Source organism: Ambystoma mexicanum, chromosome 1p (genome assembly GCF_040938575.1).
Source record: "Ambystoma mexicanum isolate Mex_15411 chromosome 1p, UKY_AmexF1_1, whole genome shotgun sequence".
In the NCBI taxonomy this organism is placed as follows: domain Eukaryota; kingdom Metazoa; phylum Chordata; class Amphibia; order Caudata; family Ambystomatidae; genus Ambystoma; species Ambystoma mexicanum.
In genome coordinates this window covers 1,332,828,922-1,332,852,646 of record NC_090921.1, presented here as the reverse complement: position 1 = coordinate 1,332,852,646, position 23,725 = coordinate 1,332,828,922, and the positions used below count along the sequence as shown (strand labels likewise).

Here is a 23,725-nt window from a genome sequence, read left to right as displayed (position 1 = left end):
GGTCATCCCGGTATAGCCAAGACCTCAGAAAAGATCAAGCGCTACTTCTGGTGGCCGTCTTGGAAAAAAGATATCAGAGACTTTATAATGTCCTGTGGAGTATGCGCCCAAAACAAGAGTCAAAAGGAAAGACCAGCAGGCCTCTTACGCCCTATTGACATCCTACCTCGCCCTTGGCATACGCTTTCTATGGACTTCATCACCGCTCTACCTCCATGCTCCGGATACAATACGATTCTAGTAATCGTGGACTTATTCTCCAAGATGGCGCACTTCATTCCGCTCAAAGGCTTGCCAACAGCAGCAACTCTGGCCCGAGAATTTCTCGAAAACATCGTCCGACTGCACGGTTTTCCTTCGGTTCTAATTTCGGATCGAGGTAGTCAATTTATTTCTCATTTTTGGCGAAGTTGCTGTCGGTCGGCTCAAATTGATGTGAGACTATCGACCAGTCACCACCCTCAGACCGACGGACAAACCGAGAGGACCAATCAAACTCTGGAACAGTATTTACGCTGCATGCTGCAACAAACTGAAAAAACTTGGAAAGATATCCTTTGGATAGCCGAGTATGCCTACAATAACTCTGTCCATTCGGGAACTGGGAAAACCCCGTTTTTTCTTTTGTACGGCAGTCACCCTCGAACCTCGGAGTTGGATCCCCTCCAAGACCTTGAAACACCAGCAGTAGACTACCTGCATTCTACAATCACCCAAGCCTTTAAGGAAGCTGTTTCTCACCTTCAAAGGGCTAAAGAACAATACAAGAAAGGAGCAGATCAACATCGGAAGGAAGCCCCTCACTATCAAGTAGGGGATCAAGTCTGGTTATCCACCAAATATCTATCTCTAAAAGGGCCACGCACATTCAACCCAAGATACCTTGGTCCCTATTCCATCACTACCATAGTAAACCCAGTAGCGGTCAAGTTGGACTTGCCCCCGCACATGAAGATACATCCGGTCTTCCACGTCTCTCTATTAAAACCCGTGCAACCTCAAACCCGACTAACCAAATCTCCAAAACCTATCCTAGTGGATGGAGAACTCGAGTTTGAAGTCAAAAGCATTCTGGACTCCAAGATCTCCAAATCTAAACTATTCTACCTAATTGACTGGAAAGGCTACGGCCCCCAAGAGAGATCCTGGGAACCTGCTGAATATGTCCACGCTCCTCGTCTAATCAAAAGATTTCACCGAACATTTCCTGACAAGCCAAAACCCCCGGAGAAGCCCGGTTTGGGAGGGGCCTTGAGGGGGGGTACTGTCATGATCTCTGCTTCCAAAAGGTCAGGGTTTTCCCAACTCCCTTGGAAGCAGATCCATAACCCAGGTTCCGAGTGCCAACCAGTCCCAATTGGGACCTTTTGGACCCAGTCCTGGCGCCAGTGGCACCAGGCTCATAAATATGCCCAGTCCCAGCGCTGGAAGCGCCGGGCTCATAATGCTTGGGTGGACTTACCTGCAGCAGACCATGCTGCTTACTTGCCTGCCAGTTGATCCTCTGATCCTCTTCTGTTTGGAACTACTTTTCCTGTTGGGTGGGGCTGGAGCCACTCCCTAGATTTAGAACACTGGAACTCTTCTGGAAGGCAGGTACTCTTTTCTTACCAGGAACTCTTTTCTTACTTAGGCGTGGCTGTGGAAGGAGACACCTAAGCACTACAGGAGGCTATTTAAACCACACCCGGTGGATGAATCTTGCTTTGCGTTATTCTGCACCCTCTGCAGCAGGACGCTCATCGTGTCTTCTGCATCCAGTTCTGGGCCTAAGGAAAAAGGCTTACCATCCTGAATCCAGTCTTCAGCAACACCTATAAAGACAAGAAAGAACAGGTTAGCATTCCGGCATCTGAAAGGAAAAGGCTTACCATCCTGAATCCAGTCTTCAGCAACACCTATAAAGACAAGAAAGAACAGGTTAGCATTCCGGCATCTGAAAGGCAAAGGCTTACCATCCTGAATCCAGTCTTCAGCAACACCTATAAAGACAAGAAAGAACAGGTTAGCATTCCGGCATCTGAAAGGCAAAGGCTTACCTACTCTTCGTGCGCTCCGGAGGTCTTCATACTGCATTCCGGCATCTGAAAGACAAAAGCTTACCAACTCTTTGCACGCTCCGGAGGCCTTTGGCGCTGCATCCGCATCTGAAAGACAAAACAAGGTGCGTTTAAAGACATTGGGGAACTTTAATACTCACGTGCCATTACTCCTTTCCACATCTAATCCAGTGGGTATTCCGGCACCCTGCAGCCGCTCCGAACTCGTACCTGCAAAATAAAAAGACAGTTAGAGCGCATCGTGAAGCAGGCAACAAGCGCTTACTCACGTGCTTCCAGGCGCTTCTATTCATCACACGGGCTCCATCTTCAACTCACTTCAGCCCGTCATCCGCCATCGCCGGAACCCTGCAAAACAAGAGACATCATTACTAAAGACTTTAAAAAGCCATTTGAATGACTCGAAACTTACCGTTCGTGCAGTAAACGACGGACAGCAGTCCTCTGAAGTCAAGAGGCCTGTGCTACCTATCCAGTGAAGAAACTGGCTACAGCACCCTGCCCCGAGGCAGATGGAGAGCTCGGCATTCACTTACCTAAGGTGAGAGCGTTAACCTTTGGGGGTCTACAGGAGAGGAGAAGAGGAAAGAGATAGGGACACCCCAATAACCCCAGTTCATTAACCCCATATTTTCTATCTGCAGACATCTTACTCTACACGTCAGGCATACAGTGCACAGAGGTCCAGCCCAAAGAGCCAACCGGGTGCTACACATCACCTTTGAAGATACGGTAGTCGCCCAGTCAAGACCGGCGCCTCTGCGAGAATCAGGTGAGTGTTACATCCGTGTGGGAGCGGTTGGGCCAGCAGATAGGTGCGGAGCGGCAGCGGGCAGAGGAGGAACGGCTCACAATGGTCAGGGCGGAGAACTCCATGCGGAGGGCGCTGAGTGCCTCGAGGGTCTTCGCAGGGAGTTGGAGCTGGACACTGCATTATCCCTGCGGGACCTCGGGGCCAGGGAACATGCCCGCCTCCAAGCCATTGTACAGGAGTTCGATGATGCCCTGGCCCATGACAACAACCAGTGAGCCGTCGGACTAGCCCGCTGTCCTTGTAAATAGTTATGTAGTTAGTGTTAGGTTTCCTTTGCTTTTTTATTTATTTTGGACCTTTTGGACAATGGGCCACATTTTTGTATATAGTTTTATTTTGTTAGGTAGTATTTTTATGTAGGTTTCATTTCTTCAGTTGGGATCATGGACCATGGTTTGTTTATCTGTATATAGTTGACTGTTGGATTTTTTTTTGATTTACCCATGGAGCAATGGTTTTCGGTTTTGTTTTTACCTTGGATTTACTTTCTTGAACTGTGACTTTGGACACCTTTCCTTTGGATTATGATTTGTCGTTTTTCATTATTTTACGGACATGCTGCTTTTGGTTTTTGATTCCCATTGTCATTTGTTTATTTTTTTATTCCATTTATGCTGTTTTTAATACATTTTTTTCATCAAACTTCAATGTGTAGTATCATCTCATTTGTATCATGCATATCCTGATATGGGTTTTGAGATTCACTGACACCCATTGGGTGTATGTGAGGGCCATGTGTTCATTTCCAAACTTGCTATTGGGGTTCTATCGTTGCCATTTCTAAGTGGATGGATGCAATACTCGAGTGGGTGTTTTGGAGGCTGACCATAAGGGCCAGGGATCTAGATTGTGATGACATGTTGGCTGGGGGACATGTGTGGGGGCCTGCTGGCAGGTGCCCCGCAATGCTGGGGGGTGGGGGTGCAGGGGGACATGAGTCGGACATGAGTGGGACATGAGTGGGGGCCTGCTGGCAGGTGCCCCGCAATGCTGGGGGGTGGGGGTGCAGGGGTACATGAGTGGGACATGAGTGGGGGCCTGCTGGCAGGTGCCCCGCAATGCTGGGGGGTGGAGGTGCAGGGGGACATGAGTGGGACATGAGTGGGGGCCTGCTGGCAGGTGCCCCGCAATGCTGGGGGTGGGGGTGCAAGGGGACATGAGTTGGTGATCAGTAGTGCAAGGAGACATGTGCCTTTGCTGGGGGGCATGCCCATGTTGGGTGGGCTGCCTGCGGGACATGACCAGGGATGCAGGGTAGTCCCCTGTGGTGTGGGCTGCCTGCAGGGGCCGTGGACGGTGTACAGGGGACACCTGGGAGGACCCACACTGCCAAATCACATGTAGGACTCCCCAGCACCCCTGAAATACACGTACCCTGCTGAAATTGCGTGTGAAAATTCTCGCGCACCCCTGAAATACACGTACCCTGCTGAAATCGCGTGTGAAAATTCTCGCGCACCCCTGAAATACACGTACCCTGCTGAAGTCGCGTGTGGAACTTCTCGCGCACCTCTGAAATACACGCGCCCAGGTTAATCGCGTGTGGAACTTCTCGCGCACCCCTGAAATACACGCACACGCTCCCCCAGGCCCGATCGCGTGTGGAACTTCTCGCGCACCCCTGAAATACACGCGCACAGGCCAATCGCATGTGAAACTTCTCGCGCACCTCTGGAATACACGCGCCCAGGCCAATCGCATGTGGAACTTCTCACGCACCTCTGAAATACACGCGCCCAGGCCAATCGCATGTGGAACTTCTCGCGCATCTCTGAAATACACGCACCCAGGACAATCGCGTGTGGAACTTCTTGCGCACCCCTGAAATACACGCACACGCTCCCCCAGGCCCGATGGCGTGTGGAACTTCTCGCGCACCCCTGAAATACACGCGCACAGGCCAATCGCGTGTGAAACTTCTCGCGCACCTCTGAAATACACGCGCCCAGGCCTATCACATGTGGAACTTCTCGCGCACCCCTGAAATACAGGCACACGCTCCCCCAGGCCCGATCGCGTGTGGAACTTCTCACGCACCTCTGGAGTACACGCGCCCAGGCCAATCGTGTGTGGAACTTCTCGCGCACCCCTGAAATACACGCACACGCTCCCCCAGGCCCGATCGCGTGTGGTACTTCTCGCGCACCTCTGGAATACACGCGCCCAGGCCAATCGCGCGTGGAACTTCTCGCGCACCCCTGAAATACACGCACCCAGCCCGTTCGCGCGTGAAACTTCTCGCGCACCCCTGAAATACACGCACACGCTCCCCCAGGCCCGATCGCGTGTGGTACTTCTCGCGCACCTCTGGAATACACGCGCCCAGGCCAATCGCGCGTGGAACGTCTCGCGCACCCCTGAAATACACGCACCCAGCCCGTTCGCGCGTGAAACTTCTCGCGCACCTCTGAAATACACGCACACGCTCCCCCAGGCCAGATCGCGTGTGAGACTTCTGGCGCACGCGTGTTCCCGAAACCCGTAATACACGCTCCTCGCTTTGCGTTTGCTGTTTGCCAGTCCGGTAAACTGGTACAGGGTTGGCGCAGCCCTTTGCAATGGTTTTGCGATCTTGATGGCTTTTCCTTGCGCGAGGGCGTTCCTGGGGGCATAACTGGCGCTGCTGCAGGGTCGCTGCGCCACTCTGCGCCACGTCTGCTTTTGGAGGCGAGAATTCATGAATACGCTGTGCGCGTAAATTGATTTTATCTCATGCGGCTGGCGCAGACATTCGCACGGGCACGCTGTGCGCCAGCCGCGTGCGACACCTTTTTAGGAATTCCATGAATCGGCCTGTTAATATTATGTGTCCAGATCTTAGCTTTATGATCATTCAAACAGACATAAGGTTTTCAAGCTGTCTGTCCAATATAATATTTGGGCATCATATACTATAAAAGATGTTACTACTTTTACATATAGCATAATCCTTCAGTTTAATATGTTGTTCAGTCGTGGGATGGTAGACTGCATTACATTTGGTAACATGTGTGCAGTGGTTGCAGTTAAGGCGTGGGCACGTGCCTGTTTTTGGCATTGTCAAGAAGCTTTGTTGTTCAGAAATCTCACGGTCATTTTATTGCAGTGTGTTATATAATATTTGCTAGTATTTGTGATTCTTTTAACTTGTAGCAATACATTATTTTGATCTGTGTGCATTTAATATAGTGATGTCCTGAAATGGTGAGTCAATATTTCTACTACAAAAGATGGATTATGGATGTCTCAACAGAGAAAGTAAATTGAATCTGCTTATATTATTTCATTCAAAGAGATTAAAAAAACATTCAGTTCTTTGAGAGTCCCAGGCCATGTTCTGAAAATGTTGTCTCTATAAGTATATAAACCTTTTATCTTATGATTCCATTAATTAATATATAAAATGTTATCCATCTCAAATGTGTGTATACACATATTAGAATAAGACCAAGTCCTGATGGCTCTCATCGATATTCCAGATATTTGCATATGACTTGACTTTTAAAACAAAAGAAGCTTTTGTCTCATGGCCGAGAGAACACACAACTACTGACACAGGAATACGCTTGAAGGGTTTTATTAACCAAAAGTAAAACACAAGAATATTGCATGGAAATTGTTTCAGGATAGCTGTAACACAAAGGTTCTTAGGAAACGTAGTCCATGAACTCAGGATGATGTATGAAGGACAGCAAAATAAAAGGCATACATAATGTTCCAGAGAGAAAGGTCTCCTGCTTAGTGATTTCCAGATCTCAGTCTTCCTCCCTTTTGCAAATGTCCCCAAAATCCTCCCCTTCTTGGGACTCACCATGTAGCGGTTACTTTTTCCCCTATTCTAGGGTGAAGTGGCTCACACCCTCTGTAAAACATCCCCTCTGCTGGGGATCAAAGTCATTATTTCTTTCTCTTTGTCTTCAATGTAGCATGCCCCTCTTCTGGGCACAACCATCTTCTGGGACAGAGGCTTACCTCTTTCTCACTGAAGCCCACCTCTCGTCCAGGCGCGTGGGCTCTCTTCCTCTTCACTCCAGCCCACCCCTCTTCCGGGCTAATAGGCTCTCCTCCTTCTCACTACAGCCAACCTCTCTATCAGGCTTATGGGCTCTCCTCTTTCTCACCGCAGACCACCCATCTGCAGTTGGTTTCCAGCGCAGGAGCTAGTGTTGCTATGTGGCTCCACTCATACCATGGCTCCTGGCTGGTCCTCTGCACAGAACTTCATTTTGTGGGTTTCTGATGTTTGTAAAGCCATTTTAAGGTACAGGAATCATCTGGTAAAGTCCCCACCTGTGAAAAATCGTATTTCCTTTGGGAAGGGGGAGGAAGCTGTTAGGAATCACACTTGCACACATGGTCTGGTGAAAACACAGGGTCTGGTGAAAACACAGGGTCTGGTGAAGACACAGGGTCTGGTTAAAAAAAACCTAACAGAAACATGCCACCCGCGGATAAATCGCAAACAAGAATTACTGCGTCTCCCATAAGATGAAGGCTGTCAACATCCAGTGCAATACAGCGGAGAGAGCAGTTCTGGGCACATGTCCTGTTGTCATGGCAACGAAGGAAGCTCCGAACGCTCTGTGATGTTAGAACAATATCACGTGATGTCAGTGATGATAGCGGCATAAAGCCTACCGCCAGAGCGTAGCCCGGTGCTTCTGATTGAAGTGCTACAGACTCGTGTTTACTTCTGTGTTTTCGTATCCTTGTGTTTAGACTCCTGCAACGTTTCCGGATTTCACTGCTTTAGCCCTTCTGCTCTGTTTCCTCGATCTGTTCTGTGTTTTGCTTCATGTCTGCTCTTGTGAACTGACTGCATGTTGCCAACCCATTTATGCTAAAAGGACTGCCTTTGACCAATGTAGTTATACCCGCTGCTATCTGCGTTTTTTTCCGACCCATTTATGCTACAAGGACTGCTTTTGACCAACGTTATAATACTGGATGCTGCTCGCACGTCTTCTCGACCCATTTCTTCTACCAGGACTGCGTTAGACCAACATTACAATACCTGCTGATTCCCGCATGTTGTTCGTTCCAAATACCTGCCGATACCCGCACGTTGTTCATTCCAAATACCTGCCATCCAGAGTGTCAGTTCTTCGCTTTGGAATACTGCTGTTGTTATCCTTCATTGCAACACCTCCCGGGAACTGTAAAGAGACTAGAGACGCATGCTGTGTACCCTGTTTTCGACATAGGCATCCTAGTACCATCGGGGTAGGTTCTCTGGACCCTGGGATTTGTGCTTCAAGGAACTATCAGGCGTCCTCGTGCCGTCATGACAGGACATTTGAACTGCTTGTACTTGGACTTCAACAACGGGCATTAACCCCTTCTGGTAAGACCTGTTTGTGCTTAAATGTGTTTTGTAGCCACACCTTTTTTCCACTTGTCATTTATAGAGCTCTTCTTGTACTTGGTTGATTTAGCTGTTTGGTCATCGCATACCTTGGGGACTACAACCATCCTTAGGATATTTAGACTGCATTGATAGGCCTCTCTCCCACTATACAGGTCTCTCAGATTTTAGCAGGGGTTCTGCCTCCATATTGCATTGTATGAGATCTAGACTGCATTGATAGGCCTCTCTCCCACTATACAGGTCTCTCAAATCTAGTAGGGGTTCTGAGTCGAGATCGTATTGTTTGATATTTAGATTGCATTGATAGCCCTCTCTCCCACTATACAGGTCTCTCAAATCCACTTACCAACTCACCCTAAAGTGAGACAGAACCCACTAGTGAACTACTGTGGAGTGACACTCCGATTAGGGGTTCACGCCCCATAAGGCGTAAGTCCTAGCCACGACCCTCAAAGTCACTCTGCAACTAGTACATAGCCCTCTCAAACCCACATAGCTAGCTCACCGCAGTAAACCGCGTTCAGGGAGACGGACACTAAAGAGAGCCACCGATAAGACCCAACTATAACCACCTCCCATACCCCTACCAAGACAGTGACTAAACGAGTAGGCAACATCAGCCAGAAATACCACATACAGACAGAGCTCAAACTGGTAGCGGACAGCCCTCCACACCCAGTAATACACCACAAGACACCCAGACCAAAGCAGAACCAACTGGACATCAGCAAACAAACGAAGACTAAACAACTCTGAATCTTATAATGCTGCGCAAACGACCCATCCTGAGTGAAAGATAAAGAGAAGAAAGAACAAACACTCCGGAGCAGCAACAAAGAACCACAACTACAGATCACACCCCCACAGACAGGAACAAAAATCGAACCAACACTGAGAGAAGAGACAAATCCCTCTACTTAACTCCATAACTCGCTGACAACTGGTCACCAGAGCAAACCAACCCAACGCTACAAGCAGCAACATCAAACAACCTAACAAAAGCATGCGAAAGAAGGATGAACACCAGAAACAACAAACACACGACCGATGCAAAAACAACTTACATCGCCAAAGCAAGAAGAACTTCCGAACACAACACCAACCCCTTGAAGACGAACCCAATGAAAACAAAAACCCAAGACAAAACCTAGAAGAACTATTCGAAGACGCTGACACCCTGAAACCTACACCTCAACAAGATCAGAAGACGACCCTAACAAGAAAAGCCAAACCAAACTACACTTCCAAACTCCACTGCAATCTAATAAACGCAAGATCCATGTCAAAACACTCTACAGAGATCTTCGATCTACTCGATGACAATGGCATTGACATCCTATTCATCACAGAAACATGCCTGGACGACAACTACAAAATCACACTCCAATGCTGCCTTCCAACCAACTTCAAATGCCTTCAAATAAACAGGAAAAACAAAAAAGGAGGAGGCATCACAAAAGCATTCAAAGAACACCTGAAAATAAAAACAGACAAACGACTCAATATCCTCAACTGCGAAACTATGGTTATACACCTAACAGAAAGCCCAAAAACCAACATCATATTCAGTCACGCCAACTCCTAAAACTCACTGACTGAACAACTCACTACCTTGAAACTACGACAACTAGTAAAAGGGGCAACACACTCGGCAGGACACACCCTGGACGCAATTTTCCCCAAGGAAAAACTCATGACCACGGCACCGCCAATACAAACACTGTGGAGCGACCATCTCATCATCCCATTCGTGATCACTCTATCTTCTCAAGTCTGCATCCAACGTCCTAAACTCACAACCACTACAAAAAGAACTGGCAAGACGTCAAAGAAAGCAACCTATTCGAACAACTGGAGTTAACCAAACCCTCAACTACAGAACTAGAGCTAGCTGACCTAGACGGGAAAGCGGAGCTATTACACAAATGGATTGCAGATACAATTGACAAGATCGCCCCAGAAAAACCATTCACCCCATCAAAAAAAAGAGCAATGGAAAAATGGTTCACCCCACTATTAAGCACCATGAAAAGGAAAACAAAAAGATGGAACTGGAATGGAGGAAAGAAAACAGCCCAGACAAAAAACAATATTCCAGAAACAAATCCGTGCATACAAGAAGGAAATTCAAAAGGCGAAGAGAAGGCATTATGATGACAGAATCACCAATGCCACCAAGACAAAAAAGAAATGTTTAACATCATTAAAGAAATGAGAAACCCACCAGGCTGTGATAACACCCCAAACCCCTCAGAGAAACTATGCAACGACCTGGCAGACCACTTCAAGAAAAAAATCAACGACATCCGACAAACCATTCAACAGAGACCAACCAACCATAATATACAACCAAACAAACCTGACTCAGAACCACAGCACAAAATCAAAAACTTTCCTGAAATATCAGCAAAGGCATTTGCAATGCTGGTAAAACACAGCAAGAAAGCTGGTTCACCCATGGATCCCTGTCCCCCCGACATCTACAAATCAATCCTCGCACGAGGAACGCCAGCAGAATATTACAGAAACCTTCTAAATCTTTCAATAGCAACAGGAACTGTACTGAGGACCTTCAAATCAGCATATATCAAGCCACTTCTAAAAAACACAAGTGGCGACGTAGAAGACCTCTCCAATTACAGGCCAATCTCAAACATCCCCTACCCGGCAAAGCTCCTGGAAATCTATGTATACAAACTAACCCAAGAACATGTAGAAAAACACCACCTGCTAGACCAAGCTCAAGTCGGTTTCAGACCCGCAAGAGGAACGGAAACAGCACTGCTATCCATCTGGGACGACCTATAAACTAACGCAGACTCAAACACAACCTCAGCCCTTCTTCTGCTCGACCTCTCCGCAGCCTTCAACACAGTTAGCCATTACACCCTAACCAAAATACTAGAAGACATAGGCATAACAGACACAGCACTACGCTGGACTAAATCATTCCTAGCAGACAGAACAGAAACCATATGGATTAAACCCTTCAGATCCACCCTATGAGTTAGGATCCTCACTATCACCACTGTACTTCAACATCTACCAGACCCCAGTTATCAGAATCTTCAAAAAATACAACATTACATGCTACAACTATGCAGATGATACTCAAATCATCTACAAAATCAAAAACACTGAAGCCGATCATTCGACCCTAATCGACTGTCTAAAAGAAGTCTTCAACTGGATGAATGCCAACAACCTGAAAATCAACCCAGGAAAAACAGAAATCATGATCATATCCAAAGACCAAGAAAACGAAACCGCCATCCCGCGGCCAATGGAAATGGGAACTGCACCATCACCATCTAAGGTAGTAAAAAACCTGGGAGTCCTGATGGCCAACACCCTAACCTTAGAACAACAAATAAATGCAACAGTTCAAGAAATCTTTCTTCCTCCTCCACACAGCAAGAAGAATCCTACCTTTCCTCTCCTTCATGCACAAAATACTCACTATCGTCGTCCTCATCATGTCAAGAATCGACTATGCAAACAGCCTCTACCTCGGAATACCAAAATACCTCCTGAAAAAACTACAACAGATCCAAAATACTGCAGTCAGACTACTCCTCAAACTATCCCGAAGAGACCACATCTCTCCTGCCCTAAAAACACTACACTGGCTCCCAGTAAAACATTGCATCACCTTCAAAACAGTGTGCATAACGTACAGGGCAATCTGTGGACAAGGAGCAGAATTCCTACAAAAGAAAATAGCAATCTACAAGCCAACGAGACTCCTCAGGTCAAGCAATGAAATCCGCCTGGAACTAAAACCATACCTTCAGAAAAAACTTGGAGGCACCTCCTCCTACCACTTAGCCGCAAACACATGGAACAACATCCCAAAAGAAATAAGAAACACCAAAGATCACCTAAAATTCAGAACATTACTAAAAACCTGGTTCTTCAACACCACAGACTCAAACTGAAAACTGAAACAACAGAAAGGAAAGAATGACTAAACCAGAAAGGACACTGACAAGCTCCCAGAACCGACTGAGAAGCATCCACGGCATCTGGACGGGTGACACCGGGTAGATTGGAACACAGGCGACACCCATGGAGACGGAGTCAACAACCCAGCCAATCCCATCCAACATCTTCACTCGCCCCTTAGTTGCTACCAGGTACCACAGTGTTGTGGAATTTTTGGGATATTGCTAATCACCACACTTACAGAGTTGTGGACACTTGCAGGTGCACTGGCCATATAACTGGGAAGGGAGGACAGGTGTGGTTGTGAGGGAGGCTGGTGGAGGTGGGAGCGAGATGTGAAAGGGACCTTGACTGCCGGACGGGCCCAGATCAGGACAGAGGCGCAGGGTGCCCCCTCACCCTCTCTGGAGAGACCATGCAAGCCCAACATGTCAATTCAGGATAGAGAGGTCAACTAACCAATTCCACTAACAATTTCCCACTCTGTATACACCTCTCAAACTACAAACCAAGCACAACCACAAACCTACAGCACAACAAACCGCACAAACTTCACTACACTGCAACAACAAAACAAAAAACACACATAGACACAACAGTACACAACAACTACCGGCCGCAAACACCCCAGGCCCAGCCAACGGACCCACCGGGCTGAGTCCGCCAACAGCACATCATTGCTCTCTTGCACTTTTCCAGCTTCCTCCCACTAACTCCCACTAACTCACCCCACTTCCTTTTTCAGAGCTGCCAGAGCACCAGGGGACCACTGCAGTGGTGATAGTGCGTGGTACAAATATGCTTTAACATTAACTAGTCATTTATAGAGATCTTCTTGTACTTGGTTGATTTAGGTGTTTGGTCATCGCATACCTTGGGGACCACTACCATCCATACCCACTTGCCTGTGTCGCATCTGCAGATTACCACAACTCAGGTTGGAGTACGTTCCCTAACTTTTGGTGTGCTCGCTTCAAGAAATCAGTGGTATAGAATGGTCTTTCTTGTTTGTTTCTCTAGTTGGCGTTTCGTGGGTGGGTGTCTCCTCTTCCAACTAATGGACCTTTCTATCTGTTTATTATTACACAACAGAGAGTTACAATTGTGGGAAGAATTCTTCAGTGGCTTCCGGTTTTTACGGTTCACCGCTCCTGCCAGCTAGTCACAGTATTGGCGGTGAGTCCTAACATAATCAGAAGCCTAATACATAGAGACGACCGACGCCCTAGAGAACCTGGTCCGTCTAGTTTCTGAACTACGCGCAGATATGTTGGCAGCACATGATGCCATGCATCGACAAATTGATGCACTACAGTTGTCTGCTCAACCTGATGGGGCAGAAGCATCCGCCCCTCAGGTGGCTTCAAGCTCTGGTTTCCCTGTGCCATGCCAGGACCCCGTTCCTTTGTTTATGTCAACCCAGTTTCCTTTGGCGGTACCAGAAAGGTTTCATGGGGATCCAAAGCAATATCGGACATTTATAAATAAGTGCAGGCTTCATTTTCTATGTTGGCTGGCATCTTTCCCAGACTCCACTACCAAAGCCGCTTTTGTGTTGTCATACTTGGGTGGAACGGCAGCTGCATGGGCCAATCCATTATTGGAAAAAAACAGTAATATGTTGTATGACTGCAACGCCTTAATGAACGCTATGCCCTGTGTTTTCGACACACGGTACAAGATCCAGGCAACCGATCTGGAGCTGTTAAACCTACGACAAGGTGATACACCATTACTCACCTATTTGGCAAGGTTTAACCAATTGGTGGCAGAGACCATTTGGCCAGATGATAAAAAATCTGCAGTGTTTTACAAGGGATTATCTGAGTCCTTGAAAGACACTCTTGCTACCGTTCCGGTGGTACCATCCACATTTCCCGTGCTTCTTGACCTGGTGCTACAAATCGATGCCAGCAGAGCGGAAAGGAAGGGTGAAAGAAGACCCTTAGCTCCTGTTGCATCACGTCCTGAATTGCTAGCAAGCAACGAGGCGGAAACCATGCAAATCGGAGCATTAAGAGGTCCTCTAACATCTGGGGAGAGAGAGAACAGATGGTTGAATAACCTATGTTTCTATTGTGGCTCTTCAGAGCATTTCATTCAGTCTTGCCCCAAATAAAACACGAAAAAGGCGGGTAACGCCAGAACTTGACAGTAGATGAGGTCCGTCTGCCGAGTTCGATATGTCCGGACCTCAGTGTTTCAACAGGTCTATCCCTGTTTACGATCACGGTATCCTTCTCTTACTCTCTGGGGAAACCGTGGACCACCCCAGCCATCCTTGATTCAGGTGCAACAGACAACTACATTGACATACAACACGCCCGTGATATCAGGATACCTATTGTCCCGAAGGCGAAGCCCAAACTTGTCAATGCAGTGGATGGTACAATTCTAGTTTCTGGATTGGTGACTGAATGCACTATTGAATTAAACATGACCACGGAAAGCCGGCATACAGAAACCACTGTTTTTGACATGATTGCCGCTCCTCAATTTAGAATCATCCTGGGTCTTCCTTGGTTGTCTTTACATAACCCTTGTATTGATTGGCAAAAACATGATGCGTGTTTCCTGTCTGAGTATTGTGAGTCACATTGTTTTGATGCTCATGGTCATGGATCCAGTGGCCCTACTCGTCCCCTGTTGCACGCTGCCTTAGTGGTTGATTCAGTTACTAACCACACGATACCAACGGAATACATGGCTTACATGCACGTGTTTGACAAGTCTGGGGCAGATCAACTACCACCACACAGGACATATGATTGCCCTATAGATCTGATTCCCGGGGCAAGCACACCCAATGGGCTGATCTATTCACTAACACAGAAGGAAAACAATGTACTCAAGGAGTACATAGACAACGCTTTACGCACTGGGTTCATATGCCCGTCCCGTTCCCCCGCAGCATCGCCCTTGTTCTTTGTTCCTAAGAAGGAGGGGTACCTGAGACCCTGTATTAATTACAGGGCCCTGAATGCCATAACCATCCGGAATCAGTATCCACTACCATTGATCAACACTCTACTGGATCAGTTAGGAACCTCTGTAATGTTCACGAAACTAGATTTGCGTGGAGCTTACAACCTGGTTAGAATCTACGAGGGCGATGAGTGGAAGACGGCATTTAGGACGCGGTATGGTTTAATTGAATATTGTGTACTGTCATTTGGACTTTGTAATGCCCCGGCTACTTTTCAAAACTTTATGAGCAATGTGTTTAGGGATATGTTGGACCACTATGTAGTGGTATACCTTGATGATATACTGATCTCTTCCTCACGTCAACAACATGTCACTCATGTTACCTCCAACCTCCAACGTTTGTGGGAGAACCATTTGTTCACAAAAGCAGAATAATGCATATTCCATGCTACAGAGGTCGAATTTTTAGAATACAACCTTACCAACAAAGGTGTGCGGATTAATCAGACCAGGTTTAGAGCCATCCTAGACTGCCCAGTCCCTGCTAATGTAATGGATTTGCAGTCTTTTCTTGGATTGGCAAATTATTATCTGCATTTTGTTCACTTCTTTTCGGAAACGGTGGTACCACTAACTGCACTTACTAGCAACAAACGCTGTTACATATTCTGAGCAACAACAGGCCATTGATGCACTTAAAGCTGCATTTGCTTCGGCCCCTGTGTTGCAACACCCTAATTCTTCTCTGCCTTACAATGTCGAAGCAGACACTTCAGGGATTGCCATCAGTGCCATATTGTCCCAACTATGCAACGATACCGGACTCCTCCATCCGGCCGCTTTTTTCTCTCGAAAGCTCACACCCTACGTGTGTACTTATACTACAATGGAACGTGAGCTGTTGGCAATACAAGATGCTTTCAAAGAATGGAGGCACCATTTATTGGGAGCTTCACATCTTGTTCAGGAGTTCACAGACCACAGGAACCTTCTTGCTATGAAGTCTGTCAAGTGTTCTACCTCTCGGCATGCCAAATGGCATGAGTTTTCGTAAATGTTTGAATTCACAATAACCTACAGACCTGGGCATCTGCACTAAAAGGCTGATGCGCTCGCTCGCATGCATGGTACTTCTGTAGTAGGTGAGGATAATGGTACTCTACTCCTGCCAATCAGGTGTTATGTGGGTGCACGACACAGCCGTCTTTATGATGGGTCTCATCCCAACCCTTTGAGATCTCTGACTATAATGTGGACGTAGTAAACTCACTACCATACATCCAGGGGCGTCTATTCATGCCTGACAGCAAAACCCGCCAGATCGCATTACAGTGGTGTCATGACTTCCTGTTTTCGGCTCATCCGGGTAGAAGAAAGACACTGGATCTACTACAGAGATGGTGTTGGTGGCCTTCCATGCGACAGGATGTGCAGGAATATGTTTGTCATGCTCCATCTGTGCACAGTGCCAAACAACCTCGACCAAACCTATGGGCCTACTTCAGACCTCAATGTCCATGGACTATGTTGTCTATGGATTTCATATTAGAATTGCTCATGGTACAGGACTATAACACCGTATGGGTTGTGATGGATTTCTTTGCAAAGATAGCTGTCTTTGTCCCATGCCATGGGTTACCAAATGCCCCTGTCCTAGCAGATCTGTTTCTGAAAGATTTATTTTGTTATTTTGGACTCCCTTCCATCATTGTCTCCGATCGTGGCACACAGTTTACCTCCCGTTTCTGGCAATCGCTCACAGCTTTCTTTGGTATAGAGGACCGTTTCTCAAGTGCCTATCACCCACAGACAGACAGACCGGTGGTGTGGAAGGTTGCCCAGAGAGCAATGCCAGTGGTACAGAGTCATTCAAAACCTTGACCCATCACTTTTGTGTTTATATTGTTTGTGCTAGTGTCATTTCAGAATCCTCTCCATGTTTTGCATCTCTAAACATGAAGCATCCTGGGAGATGCAGTCCTGAATACCCTGTTTCTTTGGGACCTGGTAGTTCCTAACCAGTTGCTCTCGTAAGGGGTTTGGGAATAGTTCACAGCTGGCCTGCCTAACCTCCTGGGTGTGATTTAGATGGACTCTCTGGTGTTGTCTTTGAGAAGAACCCTGTAGGGTTATTCTGCAATGTCGTCCCACTTCTGTTGTAGTAATTATTTGCCTTGGACCAGGGGATAGTCAGGTTGCTAGCTGGTCCTAATGGGGAGTGTATCAGAGTCCTGTCAGCCCCACTTTCAGGCTGACAGGGGACAGAATGCGTGGTTGGCCCTGCAACTTTGTCAAATTTTTGTAGGGTAATGTCTAGTAGAGCTATCACAAATTCTTTATGAGCTGGTACTTCATCAGAATTGAATAACATCCACTAAACAGCTTTGTTTCCTTATTGGAGAGGGATCGATGTATATAAGCTTTTCAAGTCAATAAAGAACAAGATATTTGCAGAACTCTGTGTTCTTGTTTCCAAAATTTGAAGAAAAAGGATTCTATCTTTAATATATTGTAATTGTAATTGGTTATTTATAATGCACTTAATACCCAGATGTTTCTAAGCGCGGACCCGGGGATCAAACCTGTGTTGCTCCGTGTCGTCTTGATTCCAAGGTGAGCAAGTTGCCCCTGACCTATCCTCCCGAGAAAAATGTTGCCATTGTTTTCACCAACAGTTTTAAAAAGGTTTCTATAAATTTCCCGAGGGCTTCAAGAATGCTCTTTGTACTATTGTTGGACCAAGTGGGTTATTATTGCCTTGATGAGTTTGGGGCAATATATTGAACAGTGAAATAGTTCAATTGTGCGCTGTTAGACTTTGTTACATCCCTCTCTATTCCACACAGCCCTCTGTAGGTGTTCCAACAGAGTGGAGACTTAGGTAGTCCACATCAGAGGCATAGGCAGGGTATGGTCTGAGTGGGCAAGGCCCACCCAAAATCTGTAAATGCCCACTCAGCGACACTGTGTGGGCATTTACAGATGTCATTGTTGCTGTGGTGGGCCCAACTACATTAGCTTCAGGCCCCATTTGTTACAGAATTCTGACTGCGCCTCTGGTCAACGTTGGCACGTAGCTGTCCTTTCCTATCAGATAATGAAAAGGTGTAAAATTATAGCACCACTAACCATCATATACCTTACATGTGTGTCTTTAGTCATAGCTAGCCATGTGATGGGAGCATGATCAGAAACAAAGCTGAACTAGCTTCCGCTGAGGTAGTATGTGGGGGCCTCTACCTTATACTTGATAGCCCAGCACTCAAATTCAATTGCTGCATAATCGCACCTATGTGGTATGAACCTTCAGGATTATTCGAATGGTCCTAAGAAAGTGCAGAGTCTTTTTTTTGTCTTCAGAGAAGGGACTTTCTGGGTACTCCTGGTCTTTGCTTCTTATAGCAGAACTGTTCCTTTTGCTACCTGAAGCCCTGGTGTATCCCTGAAGTTATAGTGAGGGGTCATTTTGCTGGGTTCATTTTGAAAACCACCAATTGCAGACTTTGTGTAACTTAATAGAGGTGTTGCACTGTTAAAAAATTAATAAAGGATTGTCCAGGTAGAGGCCTTAGTGTTTGCATATGTGTGGCCTTTACGCAATTAGACATTTTTCTATATCCCATAACATCAAGGTTATTTTGTTCTGCGTAAATAAGAGTATAAAACTTTACTTGTCAATCTTGTATAATTGAAAAAATGGGGCAGGCATAAGAATGAAGTTGCACATTTTTTTAAAAGCACTTGAATTACTGGAAAATTCATCTCACAGGACTGAAGAATATGGTTGTAGGGAAGAAGTTGAAAATAGCTGTGTCACCCCCGACTTTTTTAGAAAAGGGATATCTTATGGCCTTGACACAATTAACAGGGCGGATTTACGGCAAAAATGAAAGGCTATGAAGGCGCCTGCGAATGTATTACAGTTGATTTTATGCCACTATTTAAATACGGCTGCTACCGTGAGAGCAACTAAGCAAGGTCGGCTTACAGAGGAGTTTCCTACAAATCGGGGAGTTAAACAGGGTTGTTCCCTGGCCCCGTTATTGTTTCTCCTTTTTTGCTGCTTTCAACCCTGTAGAAGCAAGTATAAAAATGTATCTGCCTCTTTTGAGGGGTAAGTTGTTTGAAACTTTGTTGTACGCCGACGACACAGCCCTTATTCATTTGACTCCATCTGGTCTGCAAGCAAGTCTAGACTATGCCGCCAAATATTTTGAAGCTAATAAGCTAAACCTAAACAGGGACAAGACCAAAATTGTAGTATTCAGCAGTGGCAGGAAAAAAGTTCATTATTATTGGTCCCTTAACGGGGAGAAAGTTGAGGTTGTGGACTCATTCTGTTACCTAGGGCTGACTTTTGAGAGTAACGGGAAGTGGGGAAAGCATTTGGGGTCGTTCAGCTCGAAAGCCAGGACCTGGTCGAATGGGTTATTAAGATTATATCACAGATTTGACACGAGTATGTTAAGTAAAGCGATAGAGGTCTAGACGTGTAAGGTGGGGAGCCTGCTATTGTATGGCAGCGAATTATGGGGGGGCCACTAACTATGACAAGTTGGAGGTTATTCAAAAAATGGGTCATGAAACAGTTGACAAGCCTCCTGTCGGGAACCCCAAACTGTGCCCTGTGCCTGGAGTTGGGGATTACTAGGCTTGCCACACACTCCAAAATGAGACCTGGTGCCTTCTTTATGAAATTACTGCAGACAGCCCCCAAAAATCATAATATGCAGTATATCTTAGGAGAGATGTTAAGCTCAAGTGTTTTCCCAAAGTTCAAGTGGTTCCAAGATGGCCATCCTAAACTAATGCGGACAGGTGGGATCGAGTCACTGAATTCAGTAAGAGATCTCATCATGTCAGACCTGAAATCAAGGGTTAAAAGGGGGATAATAAGCAGGGATCATGTTGAAGAGTGGAGCGTGGTCCAGGCTCTGGGTTCTCTGAGCCTGTATGCATCTTTGAGAAGCAGGGATGAGTCTGGGGGTGGTGTATGTAGTATCCCCTCGCCTAACTGTAGATGTTCCATTCTATGAATGTGTTGAAATAAGTTACCCTTAAGAGCCCGCACTAACCGGGGGATGGTAGACCCGGTGAAAATGTGTATGTGCCGGCTAACAGTAAGGGAGGTCCTTAACCACTTTTTGCTAATCTGTAAGTGGTACTTGGACCTGCAAAGGGATTTGTTAGGCCCTTCTTCCTGAAAAACACCATCAGGGACTGTAAAGGGGCACTGTATTTTATTTGGAACTGTACAGACCTGGAATTTATTTTTAGTTTGGGTAACTATGTGAGCCAGGCTTTGATAAGACGGGCAAGGAAAGTCCCAGTGTAGTACCCAGGTTTGGGGTCGGCAGGTTATTGTCTTCTGTCAAGGGCTTGAGGGTGGACTTAAATATTTTAAAATGTTACCTCTCTTTGTACTATGGATTTTTACAATTCTTTGCCTTCATACAATGTTTATTTATGGTGTATTTATCTGTGTTTGTCAATGGAGAAATCCGATTTAACAAAATGTATTCATTCATTCGTTCATGGCCTTGCCCATCTGGTCCTTGCTGCTAGATTATTGGGTATGGAACTGTCAATGGCTGTATATATTTGGGCGATCCTGACAAGTATACATTTGATAACGGCAGAACTGAAAGCATTATCTACTATTGTCAGTTCCCTGTAGATCACTGGGGGCGAAAAAGAGATTCAAAGTGGCTGTGGGCCTGGTAAGTGGTCAGGGCACTTCACCACAGGACTCTGTTGCTCTGACAGTTTTAACTTGCTTTCTAAATGGCTGCGCATGGTGTGCTTACTTTTAGGATCTATAAGAAGAGACATGCATGTGTAGTCCTCTTATGAATGTTTTATGGTCTTTTAATTGGATGTCAGAAGCAGTACCCTTGTTTACAGACCTCAGATCTTCCTTTTTGATGGCTTACACCATGGTTATTGGAATAGACTGTTATCTGCAGGTTTGTGTACCTGGTTTGCAGGATTAGCGACTTATGTTCCTATGTTTGATGAAACTTTTTCAATCCTCTGTGTTTTTTTGTTCTCTGAACAGTTTGGTTTTCGGAATTTACAGTACAGCATACTAGTGAGGGGCTAAATGACACTAGATGACAAAGGTTTGTCAGGTTTTGGGGTACCGTCGCATTGTGTGGCAAGAGGTATGATGCCTCATTGGCATTGGTGGCTCCTGTTATGGGATTTATACGAAAAGGCATTACTTGATGCTTAAAGTCTGCATGTTCTGTATGTGACATATGTTTTCCTTCCATTTTAAAATGACTTTTGCAGGTAGACAGAAGAGGGTTAAATATATGTTTTTATTTTATTTATTCATTTATAACGTGCTTAATACCAGCAAGTGGTTTCTAAGCATTGGATCTGGATTCGAATCTATGTTGCGCCGCGCCGTCTTGTTTCCAAGACAAACGCGCTGCCACCTGAGCTATCCTTCCTCCTATTGGGTGCTGGTTAAGAATCATGGTGCAATTCCAGAAGACTAGTCAGCTTGAAAACCTGATCTAGAAAACTGTGTACATGTTTCAGTTTCCATTGGAGACACTGGGCCTCATCACAAGTACGGCTGTCCGGAAACAAGGGTGCCGGTAAACTCACCGGCACCCTAGTTTCCGGACCGCCAGTCTACGAGTCTGCCTGCCGGGGTTGCTGTGTCCGACAGGTCTGACCCTGCCCGGCGCAGTGGCCACGGTAGGCAGAGCTGTCAAGGAAGCACCAGCACCGTTAGCAATGCTTTCATCTCTCCACTCCCATAGAGTCCTTTGAACTCTATGGGAATGGGGACTTACAAAGTCCAGCACCTGACTTCCTGCTCCGCCGGGATTTGTTATGTCCCGGTGGCACTGGGAAGTCAGGCGCCGGATTTGGTGTTACAGTGTTACGGGGTTACCGCCAACCTCGTAATGAGGCCCATTAGTTCTTTACTCCCATTTTCAGGATATGTAATGTCTCATGTCTTGCAAGCCCACTATTAATGGAGCGTCTGCCTGCGAGTTCGGTCTTTTTCTTATGCACTCAGTTGTTATGTGATGGTATCATACATCGCTGTTCCTAAACTTTTGCCCTTTTATGGACTTGAGAATGACATTTGGACTTATTGTTCTTTTCTCTTTCTGGAAATGCTAGTATTCAAGAGAAAAAAGAACAAGAAATGTTCTTACTGTAAATGGCGACCTTACTTGGGCAGTGCACAACAGATATGCTATGACGCGCATCGAAATGGCAGCTGTTCAAGTATCGTGCATGGCGATATCTTTAAAAAAACAACAGCTACTCCATTTCTGAATTCACAATCTTGAATTCCAGGATTCATTCACAAATGTAAGAAATAGAAACGTGATCAGGGTACAGTCACATTTTAACTAGCAAGAAAGGCACAGTACAGCTTTATGCCATACAGTTTTTTAAACATGGAGGAAGAATCCAACACTGCATAGACACAATATCTACATAGATTCAGGAAATTAATTAATGGATATATTTATCATTGTCCCTAGTCTGTGTCCCACATACTACCACTTGAACGTATGGTGCTCTCTCTGCCAACAACTATATATTTCTTATAAAGGCGCCCCATCCTGGGACTGACTCATTCTTCTGTAGCGTTTCCAATGTGTCATTTCTGTTCTAATTGACATAGTTTTGCTCATTATGTACACATACAAAGGGTACAGATGACTACATTCTTATGCGGTGTAGTAGTTATTCACTCTTCGGTTGCTCGTCTCCTGCTCCCTGGGGCTCCTATGAAGCGTGATTTAAAGGTGTTATTAAGTGCCTATGCTCATGGCGGTGGGGCCTTCCATCGTCAATTCCTTGTCTGAGTTTATACAGGCTGTTTGGGCCTCATTACGTCCCTGGCGCTAATGGGTTAACAGCGCCGTAAAAGTCTGCGGCGCCGTTAACCCATTAGCGCCTAATTACGAGGTCCCTTTGCGGGACCCGACCTTAACGGCTGGTCTAGACCAGCCGTTAAAGTAGGGACCCGCAAAGGGACCTCCGCAGTAAGTATGGTACCGCAATTTGCGGTACCGTACTTAGCGCCTTCCCCATTCCCATTATGCCCTATGGGGCGAAAATGGGAATGGGGAAGGGCCATGGGGAAATGGGGAAATGGGGAAATACCGCCCCGCCAACCTTGGAATGGGGCGGTATTTCCCCGTTTCACCATGGCGGACACATTACGATACCGGCACCAACCATGGTGCTAATAGCGCCATGGTTTAGCGCCGGTATCGTAATGAGGGCCATGTGTTTACCTACAGTGGGCACAGTCTGTGCTCCATTGTAGAGTTCAGGTATACATTTGAGTTCTAAAAGTTACTAGTTCAGTACATTACACAGAGGGGGCCAGTTACATTTGCACTTACGTGCAAACAGATCCCCTGGAACGCGATGTTCATCATTTGCACTAAATTAATTTCATGTGTTCATCAAAAATGCATTAAGATGAGGAGTAACGTGAAATTAATGTGTACAATGTTTATGCATTGATTTTATGCAATCATTTTATTTTACTCTTCCATGAACTTGAGCCCCCACATACCTCTGGACTGATATGGCAACGTTTTTCTGCTTGACTATTGTTAGTGTATTCTCACCTGTTCTGAG

The 23,725-nt window shown here is 46.2% G+C and overlaps 1 protein-coding gene across 2 annotated transcripts in view; it reads left to right on the top strand.

Moving 5' to 3' along the window:
- Positions 1 to 23,725, top strand: part of LOC138453740 (scavenger receptor cysteine-rich domain-containing group B protein-like) — a 157,809-nt gene that overhangs the window by 93,987 nt on the left and 40,097 nt on the right. The window contains exon 1 of one of the 2 annotated variants that reach the window (XR_011260511.1): positions 7,469 to 8,197. The exons of the other annotated variant lie outside the window; for it this stretch is intronic. The gene's annotated coding sequence lies outside the window, so the exon portion shown is untranslated. Of the gene's footprint in view, positions 1 to 7,468; positions 8,198 to 23,725 lie in introns of those variants that run through there. 2 annotated transcript variants of the gene reach the window in all.